The sequence below is a fragment of the Solanum dulcamara genome, chromosome 10 (genome assembly GCF_947179165.1).
Source record: "Solanum dulcamara chromosome 10, daSolDulc1.2, whole genome shotgun sequence".
NCBI classification, from domain to species: Eukaryota; Viridiplantae; Streptophyta; class Magnoliopsida; order Solanales; family Solanaceae; genus Solanum; species Solanum dulcamara.
This window is the reverse complement of record NC_077246.1, coordinates 68,636,215-68,645,682: the sequence shown is the minus strand read 5'-3', so window position 1 is coordinate 68,645,682 and position 9,468 is coordinate 68,636,215.

Here is a 9,468-nt window from a genome sequence, read left to right as displayed (position 1 = left end):
CGAACATCAAAGGCCAGGTGGCCTAGCCCAAGACATTGAAATCCCTACTTGGAAGTGGGAAGATGTGAATATGGATTTTGTAGTGGGTTTGCCTCATACCCGAAAGCGTCATGACGCGATTTGGGTAATTATTGATAGAATGACTAAGTCAGCTCACTTACTACCGATTAAAACTTCCTATAGTGCCGAAGACTATGCCAAGTTGTATATTCGGGAGTTGGTGAGGTTGCATGGTGTGCCGTTATCCATTATTTCGAATCGTGGTACCCAATTCACTTCTCACTTCTGGAGATCATTTCAAAAAGGCCTCGGTACTAAGGTAAAGTTGAGCACAGCATTCCATCCTTAAACGGATGGGCAAGCCGAAAGGACGATTCAAACACTAGAGGATATGTTAAGGGATTGTGTGTTGGACTTTAAAGGGAATTGGGATGATCATCTACCTCTCATCGAGTTTGCCTATAATAATAGTTACCACTCAAGTATTGAGATGGCGCTGTTTGAGGCTTTGTATGGGAGATGATGTAGATCACCAGTTGGTTGGTTCGAAGTAGGCGAGATGACCTTGTTGGGCCCCGATTTGGTACTTGATGCTTTAGAGAAGGTGAAGATCATTAGAGAAAGGTTGAAAACGGCTCAAAGTCGTCAAAAGTCCTATTCTGACACTAGAAGAAGGGATCTTGAGTTTAATGTGGATGATTGGGTGTATCTGAAGGTTTCACCCATGAAAGGTGTGGTTTGATTTGGCAAGAAAGAGAAATTGATCCCTAGTTATGTAGGGCCTTATAGAATCGTGAGACGTGTTGGTAAGGTTGCATATGAGTTGGAATTACCATTGGAAATGGCCATGGTTCATCCGGTGTTTCACGTGTCTATGTTGAAAAAACGTGTGGGTGATCCTAGTTCCATTGTACCTATGGGAGTAGTGAATATTGAAGAAAACTTGACCTATGAAGAAGTTCCTGTGGAAATTTTGGACCGGCAATTTAAGAGATTGAGGAACAAAGAAGTTGCATCTGTTAAAGTCCTTTAGAGGAATCAACAAATAGAAAGTGCAACATGGGAAGCGGAAGCGGATATGATTAAGAGATATCCTCATCTTTTCCCCTCTACCCAAACCTAAGGTATTAAGTTGCCCTTGCTCAATTACTTGAAATCTTTACATCTTAACTTTTCTTGTCATATGCTTGCAAAATTATGAAATATGTTTTAAACGATATTTTAAATTACACTGTTGTATTAATGATAGGTTGTTTGTTAACACTCTACTCTACTCAAGCTAAGTCTTTTATCATTCGAGGACGAATGTTCCCAAGGGGGAGATAATGTAACATCCCCTAAAACGTTGTATACGATGTTTCAATTTTCGCCTAAACATGATACATCGTCTGTATTTTGGGCATAACTTTTCATAGGAATATCCAAATTGAGTGATTCAAATTTTTGAGTAACCACAAGATCATTACCTACAATTTTTATGAGACCATATTTTAAGATTCGGAGGTTAAATAGGTCAAATAAATTAATATTTGTAAGGTAGGATGCTGTGACGGAAAGGAGTGTTTATAGAAGAAACATCATATCTCACTGTAGGTTTATCCAAATTGGTTGATTCTTGAACGATATGAAACTAGACTTCCATATCTACAATTCTTATGAAGACACCAAATCCTAATAAGGAATTTATCTTATTCAAACGCAGCTCCCAAAAAGAGTATTCTGTCAAAAATAACTAATTTCACCTACCATAGAAAAGATCTAGATACATTTGACATCACTCATGACATAAATTGTCCTTCATTTAACATCATCCATGACATCAATATATTCCACTAAATTTTCAGATTTGTTTTATAATTATTTTATTTATTGTTAGGTCTCTCTTTCCCACCTATAAATACCCACCTTATTTCCTCATTTTATTCATCAAGCTTTCTCAAGCAAATCTTCTCTCTATACACTTCTTTACACATTCTCAAATATAGTTTTAGTTCTTAGTAGTGAAGAAATACTATTCCGGTGATTCATATACTCCGGATAGTACACAAAACGTTCCGGCAAGGAAAGAAGCTAAGACTCAAGAGTGTTCATTAAGTCTTTTGGTACCAACTAAAGCTTCGGTTTCCAGGTATGTAAGACTTCAATGAGAGTATTCCTTCCACTCTCATGCCTAAATTATTTTGATTATATGATAAATTATATTTATTTTCTTTAAGCTCTACTCTAAGTTATGTGTGTATTTATCCATGGGTTCTTCCACCCATGTAGTCCAAAAACTCTTTCAATTTAATATCTTGATTTCAAGTAATATTTTTTTATGTTAATTCTTATTTTTACTTAATAGTATGAATCATGGTTAAACTAATGATTATTGCTCTATTTTGATGCAACATAATTTCATATGTATGAATTGATGATTTACAAGTAAACCCTCTAATTATCTATTTAAAGGTTCTTGAAATTCATGGTGGGTTGTTTAAAGCATGATTTTTAATTAATGAATTTCAAAGTATTTATGTATATTTATTTACATACATATTTGCAAGTTGAAGTGATTTGAACCCACCTAGTTTTACTATGTTTTTAATAAAGTTTGACTTGAAAACTTTGACTCCAAATAATTGTTTATGAAAGCAATATCTATGATCAAAAAGAGAGTCTTATGAAATGAAAGAATGATGAAATGATATGAATGATGGATTCTTTATGCAATAAGGACAATTCTTGCATATTTGAATTATCAAATGTTTTAATGAGCTATTCTACCGAATATGATGTTTGAATTCTCAAGTTATATGCTATGAATATTTTGAAGTATTAAACTATTCCGTGGGATTAACTTAGCATCGAATGAGGCATTGAGGTGGGATTCAGTAAGGGAATCCTAGTAGCAACCCCTTGTCTCATTAACTATGTGCCAACATAGGAGACCTTGTAGGCTTAGGCTAATGGATCCATAAATAGCCCTTAAAGTTAAAGTTAAAGAAATGAATGAAGTTGACGGAGTTCTACCTGGCAAGTAGTCTCCCCGGCCAACGTAGGGGGTTATGTTGGATTCCATGTAATAGCTCGCATGGTCTTAAATGTCGGTTATGGTTAATTTCCCACAAAATAAATATTTTAAAGGATATCTATATGATTTATTATGCATACATTAAATTAAGTTCCATATTACATAAATGTTTTAATGTTTCCTCAATGTTCATGCATCCTTACATACTTAGTACATTCAAAGTACTAACGCATACTCTTTTGCCTACATGATATTACCATGTAGGGATCGGTGCTCCTCCTCGTTCTCCTCCACGTGGCTAGTTGATATTCCATTGGAGACAACTTTTGGTGAGTTCCTATGTTTTGGGAACAATACTCCTTTATCTTTCTAGTTTATGATATGTTAAGATATTTTACTATGACATTTCTTCTATTATGATTGAGGGTGAGCTAGGGACTTGTCTTAGCCCCGTTAAATCTAATAGTTAGAGGTATTGTTGGACATATGTAAGTTGAAGATTTATTATTATGATTTCCGCTTGTTTATTTATCATCATTACCTATAAAAGGCTAAAAGAATGCTAAGAGGCTTGTTTGAGGTACTTTCGGGTTTCTCATTCGCCATATCACGTCTAGGCCCTAGGCTTGGGTCGTGACAGTGCTTTAGGGGCACGACGCGCCACTATCGCGCCAGAAACATGCCTCAGTAGTTTGGTCCCTGGTGCGATGCGCCACTAAAAGTTGTGCAGGGTTTTCAGGCCAAATTCCCAGAATTCAGAACAATGGGCTTGGCACTGTAGGGGCGTGACGCGCCACTATCGCGCCAGAAACATACCTCAGTAGTTTGGTCCTTGGCGCGACGCGCCACTAAAAGTTGTGCAGGTTTTAGGCGTGATTGGCCTTGGCGCTGTAAGGGCGCGACGCGCCACTATCGCGCCAAGGGCGTTTTAGCCTATTTTCAGAACTTTTGAGGAGGGGAAATTTGGGAACTTACCCAAATTATATATATGTAACCCTTGGTCTTTTGGGAACCCATTTGGCAGCCCCCACTCTCTCTCTAAAACGCCCTAGGAGCTTCTCTCTCTCTTCTTCATCTTCTCTATTTCCAACAAAAATAGTCCAAGAGCTTCAAGATTTGAGTCCCCCATTGAAGACCCAACATCAAGGTCCCTTCAAAGTCTTCAAACAAGGTATGTAAGGCTATCCAAAACATGGGCTAAGTTCACCCATGTGCCCTACTCTTGCTTGAGGTTAGATATTCATGAAAAAAATAGAGTTCTTGGTATGGTGTATGTCTATATAAACTTTGTCTCCTATTTATATAATGCTATATGTGTTGATGTTATTGAGCCAAGTAGTCCTTAAAATTTCTTCATGATTAGTATGAATTGATGGAAATGAATTATTGTTATGTTTTGTTGACCTCTTTAGCCATGTGAATATGTTATTTAAGTCAATTTCCTTAAATGCGTTATTCTATTTGAATGGTTGAGTTGAAGTCATAGAGTTGTGTTAAATCTTGAGGAGATGTCATAAATGTTCATATAGAGGAGGCTTGATTGAGTTGATATGAGGAAGGAATTAGCAAGTGGACAAGGTCCTAAATGAGACTTGTCATTGTGCCTCAATTGAATTGCAAATAAGAACTGAGTTGATGAGGTGGTATTGTACCACATAAAACTAGCCGTGAGGGCTTGTTTGAGATGATTCGAGGAGTCTTATGAGCATAGAGTCATGGGAGGAGTATCGAGCACCGAAGCGGGTGAGAATATATTCCATACTCGAACCCCAGAAACTACGCCGCCAACGTAGGTAGGGATGGAACCGTTAAAGTCGGATGCTTCCCGAGGGATTGGAACCGTTAAAGTCGGATGCTTCCTGTGGGATCGAACCGTTAAAGTCGGATGTTTCCTATTTGTATTATCCTGAAATGATAGGACTTGACTAATCGATGGTACTCATGATTAGAGAGGCATTCACACCCTGGCAAGGTCTGGACGGATGTGGCAACAACATCAAATTATTGTACTATCACCGGCTCATAGGTGATGGTTGCCGGTTAAGAGAAACTCCCATTTAGGCCTTGTTAGTGCTCCGAGTCAGTTGAGTTAAGTGGCTTATGAGTTAGTCCTGTCTAAACTATTCTTGTTGGACTTAGGACATTGAGTGAGTTGTGATGTATACATATATGAGTTGAGGTCCTAAGTTGATATTGATGTTTTCTTAATGTGGTTTCATCGAGCCATTTTACATACTCGTACATTCCATGTACTGACGCCATTTGGCCTGCATTGTTTCATGATGCAGAGACAGGTACTAGAGATCATCAACCGGCACTCCGTTGAAGATCCACATACACTTCAAGCCAGCCGGTGAGTCCTCCTAGTTCCCGAAGGATATTGGGCCTTCTTGTACAGTTTTGTTGTCTCTTCTTTTAGTTAGATTGTTGGTAGCCATGGGATTGTCATTGGCACCTTTTAGACTTGAATAGAGGCTTCGTAGACTGGAGTGTGGGGAGGATTAAACTGTTATCTTAAGGAGTCTTAACTTACTATTCTTGTTGGGTTGTAAATGTTTAGCCTTCGGCCCTTATAGTATGAAAAGTATTTCATTAATTGAGTTTCGCTAAGAGAATGTGAATGAAAGAATGAGTAACTGGACCAGGTGGTTCGCTCAGAGGTCAGAAATGGCCTTCGGGTGCCGGTTACATCTAGGGTACCCTCCCGAGGCGTGACAAACATGGTATCAGAGCCCAGAGTTCAAGTGTCCTAGGGAGTCTATGAAGCCGTGTCTAGTAGAGTCTTGCTTATGGGTGTGTTGTGCACCACACTTATACGTTCGAGACGTTCGAGAGAGGATTATGGCTGAAGCGCATAGTTCCAGGTACTCCATTCATCCAGGATCCACGAAAATGTATCATGACTTGAAGGAGATCTATTGGTGGAGTGGGATGAAAAAGGATATTGCGGAATTTATTTCCAAGTGCTCGAATTGCCAACAGGTGAAGGTTGAGCATCAAAGGCCATGTGGTCTAGCCCAAAACATAGAAATTCCAAAATGGAAGTGGGAGATGATCAACATGGACTTTATCACAGGCTTGCCGAAGTCCCGAAAGCAACATGATTCCATTTGGGTGATTGTGGATAGAATGATGAAATCAGCTCACTTCTTGGCGGTTAAGACTACTGACACCGCAGAAGATTATGTAAAGTTGTATATACAGGAGATCGTGAGATTGCATGGGGTTCCCTTGTCTATTATCTCAGACAGAGGAGCTCAATTCACTTCCCAATTTTGGAAATCCTTTCAGAAGGGATTAGGTTCGAGGGTGAACTTGAGTACAGCCTTCCATCCCTAGACAGATTGCCAAGCAGAGCACACAATTTAGACATTGGAAGATATGTAGAGTCCAGTATTCTGCCACCGCACCGCCGGCTAGAGGTAATCAGAGGAGCACTACTTCAGGCACCAATGGAGGTACCAACCGCCTATATGCCATGGGTAGTCGCCAAGATTAGGAGAACTCTCCAAACGTCGTGATGGGTATGATTCGAGTCTCTTCTTTTGATTGTTATGTATTGATGGATCTAGGTGTCACCCTATCCTTTGTGACTCCTTATGTGGCTAGTAAATTCAATAAAATCCCTGAACGTCTTCTTGAGCCTTTTAGTGTGGCCACTCCTGTCGGTGATTCTGTCTTAGCTGAGAGAGTCTATAGAGATTGCACTGTGTTAATTCATCACAGGGATACCTTGGCTGACTTGGTTGAGTTAGACATGGTTGATTTCGACGTGATCCTTGGCATGGACTGGCTTTATGTCTGTTATGCCTCTATTGATTATAGAACTCAAATTGTCACATTCAAATTCCCGAATGAGGCTGTCATAGAGTGGAAGGGTAGTCCTATTATGCCTAAGGGTAAGTTTATTTCATACCTTAGGGCCAGGAAGCTAATCTCAAAAGAGTTTATTTATCACCTTGTCCGAGTGAAAGATGACATCATTGAGTCTCCATCTCTTGAGTCGGTTCCGATTGTCAACGAGTTTTCGGATGTCTTTCCTGAAGATCTGCCTAGAGTCCCTCTTGACAGGGAGATCGACTTCGGGATTGATGTTCTCCCTGATACCCAGCCTATCTTAATTCCTCCATATAGAATAGCTCCGGCTAAGTTGAAGGAGTTGAAGGAGCAGCTGAAGGACTTGTTAGATAAGGGATTCATTAGGCCGAGTATCTCACCATGGGGTGCTCCGGTCTTATTTGTGCGAAAGAAGGATGGGTCCCTTAGAATGTGTATCAACTACAGGCAGTTGAATAAGGTCACCGCGAATAACAAATACCCTCTCCCCAGAATAGATGACTTGTTCGATCAACTTCAAGGTGCCACTTGTTTCTCAAAGATAGACTTGAGATCCGGCTACCACCAGTTGAAGATGAGAGAATGTGATATTCCGAAGACTGCTTTCTGGACTTGTTATGGCCACTTCGAATTCTTGGTCATGTCCTTTGGGTTGACTAATGCCCCCGCCACTTTTATGGATCTCATGAACCGAGTATTCAAACCGTATCTTGATATGTTTATGATTGTATTCATAGATGATATTCTGGTTTACTCCAAGAATGAGAAGGAGCATGCCCATCATCTTAGAGTCATCTTGCAAACTTTGAGAGACCAGGTATTGTATGCAAAGTTCTCTAAATGTGAATTTTGGCTTGCATCAGTGGCCTTCTTAGGACACATTGTATCTGGAGATGGTATTCAGGTTGATGCTCAGAAAATTGAGGCAGTGAAGAGTTGGCCTAGACCCACATCCCCGACGGAGACAAGAAGCTTTTTAGGTTTGGCCGGCTATTATCGAAGGTTCGTAGAGGGGTTCTCATCCATATCATCACCATTGACTAAGCTGACCCAAAAGAAGGCTAAGTTCTAATGGTCCGATGCTTGTGAGGAGAGTTTCCAGAAATTGAAGACCAAGCTAACCACTGCTTCTGTTCTAACTCTGCCCGATGGGACAGAGGGTTTTGTGGTCTATTGTGATACATCTAGAATCGGGTTGGGCTGTGTACTGATGCAGAGGGGAAAGGTGATAGCCTGGGCTTCGAGACAGCTTAAGGTTCATGAGAAGAATTACCCAACTCATGACCTTGAGCTGGCAGCTGTGCTATTTGTGCTAAATATTTGTCACCACTACTTGTATGGAGTGCATGTTGATGTATTCACCGACCATAAGAGCCTGTAATATGTCTTCAGCCAGAAGGAACTCAACCTGAGGCAAACAAGATGGCTTGAGCTACTCAAGGACTACGACATGAGCATCCTCTACCATCCAGGTAAGGCTAATGTTGTTGCTGATGCTCTTAGCAGGCTGTCTATGGTTAGCACTGCCCACGTGGAGGAAGGAAAGAGAGAATTGGTAAAGGAGGTACAATGATTAGCCCGATTGGGAGTTCATCTGGAAGAGAACAATGAAGGCGGAGTTATAGTTTAGGATGGGTCTACATCCTCACTTGTGGCAGAGGTGAAGGAGAAGCAAGACCAAGATCCCGTCCTTCTCCTATTGAAGGAAGTGGTTCACAAACAAGAGGTTATAGTTTTTACCTAAGGGGGAGATGGTGTATTGCGGTACCAAAATAGATTGTGTGTGACGGATGTTGATGATGTTCGAGAAAGGATTATGGCCGAAGCGCATAGTTCTAGATATTCTATTCATCCGGGCTCTACAAAAATGTACCATGACTTGAGAGAAATCTATTGGTGGAGGGGAATAAAGAGAGATATTGCGGAATTCGTTTCCAAATGCCCGAATTGTCAACAAGTGAAGGTTGAGCATCAAAGACCATGTGGTTTAGCCCAAAACATAGAAATTCCAGAATGGAAGTGGGAGGTGATCAACATGGACTTTATTACAGGCTTGCCGAAGTCCCGAAAGCAACATGATTCCATTTGGGTGATTGTGGATAGAATGACGAAATCAGCTCACTTCTTGGCAGTTAAGACTACTGATACCGCAGAATATTATGCAAGGTTGTATATATAGGAGATCGTCAGATTGCATGGGGTCCCTTTGTCTATCATCTCAGACAGAGGAGCTCAATTCACTTCCAAATTTTGGAAATCCTTTCAGAAGGGATTAGGTTCAAGGGTGAACTTGAGTACAGCCTTCCATCCCTAAACAGATGGCCAAGCAGAACGCACCATTCAGATATTGGAAGATATGTTGAGGGCGTGTGTGCTTGACTTCAAGGGAAATTGGGATGATCACTTGCCTCTCATAGAGTTTGCATATAACAATAGCTATCATGCAAGTATTCAAATGGCTCCTTATGAAGCCTTGTATGGGAGGAGGTGTAGATCGCCCATTGGGTGGTTTGAAGTTGGTGAAGCCGAGTTGATTGGGCCTGACCTCGTTCACCAAGCCATGGAGAAGGTACGAATTATCCGAGAGAGGCTAAAGACAGCCCAAAGTCGCCAAAAAT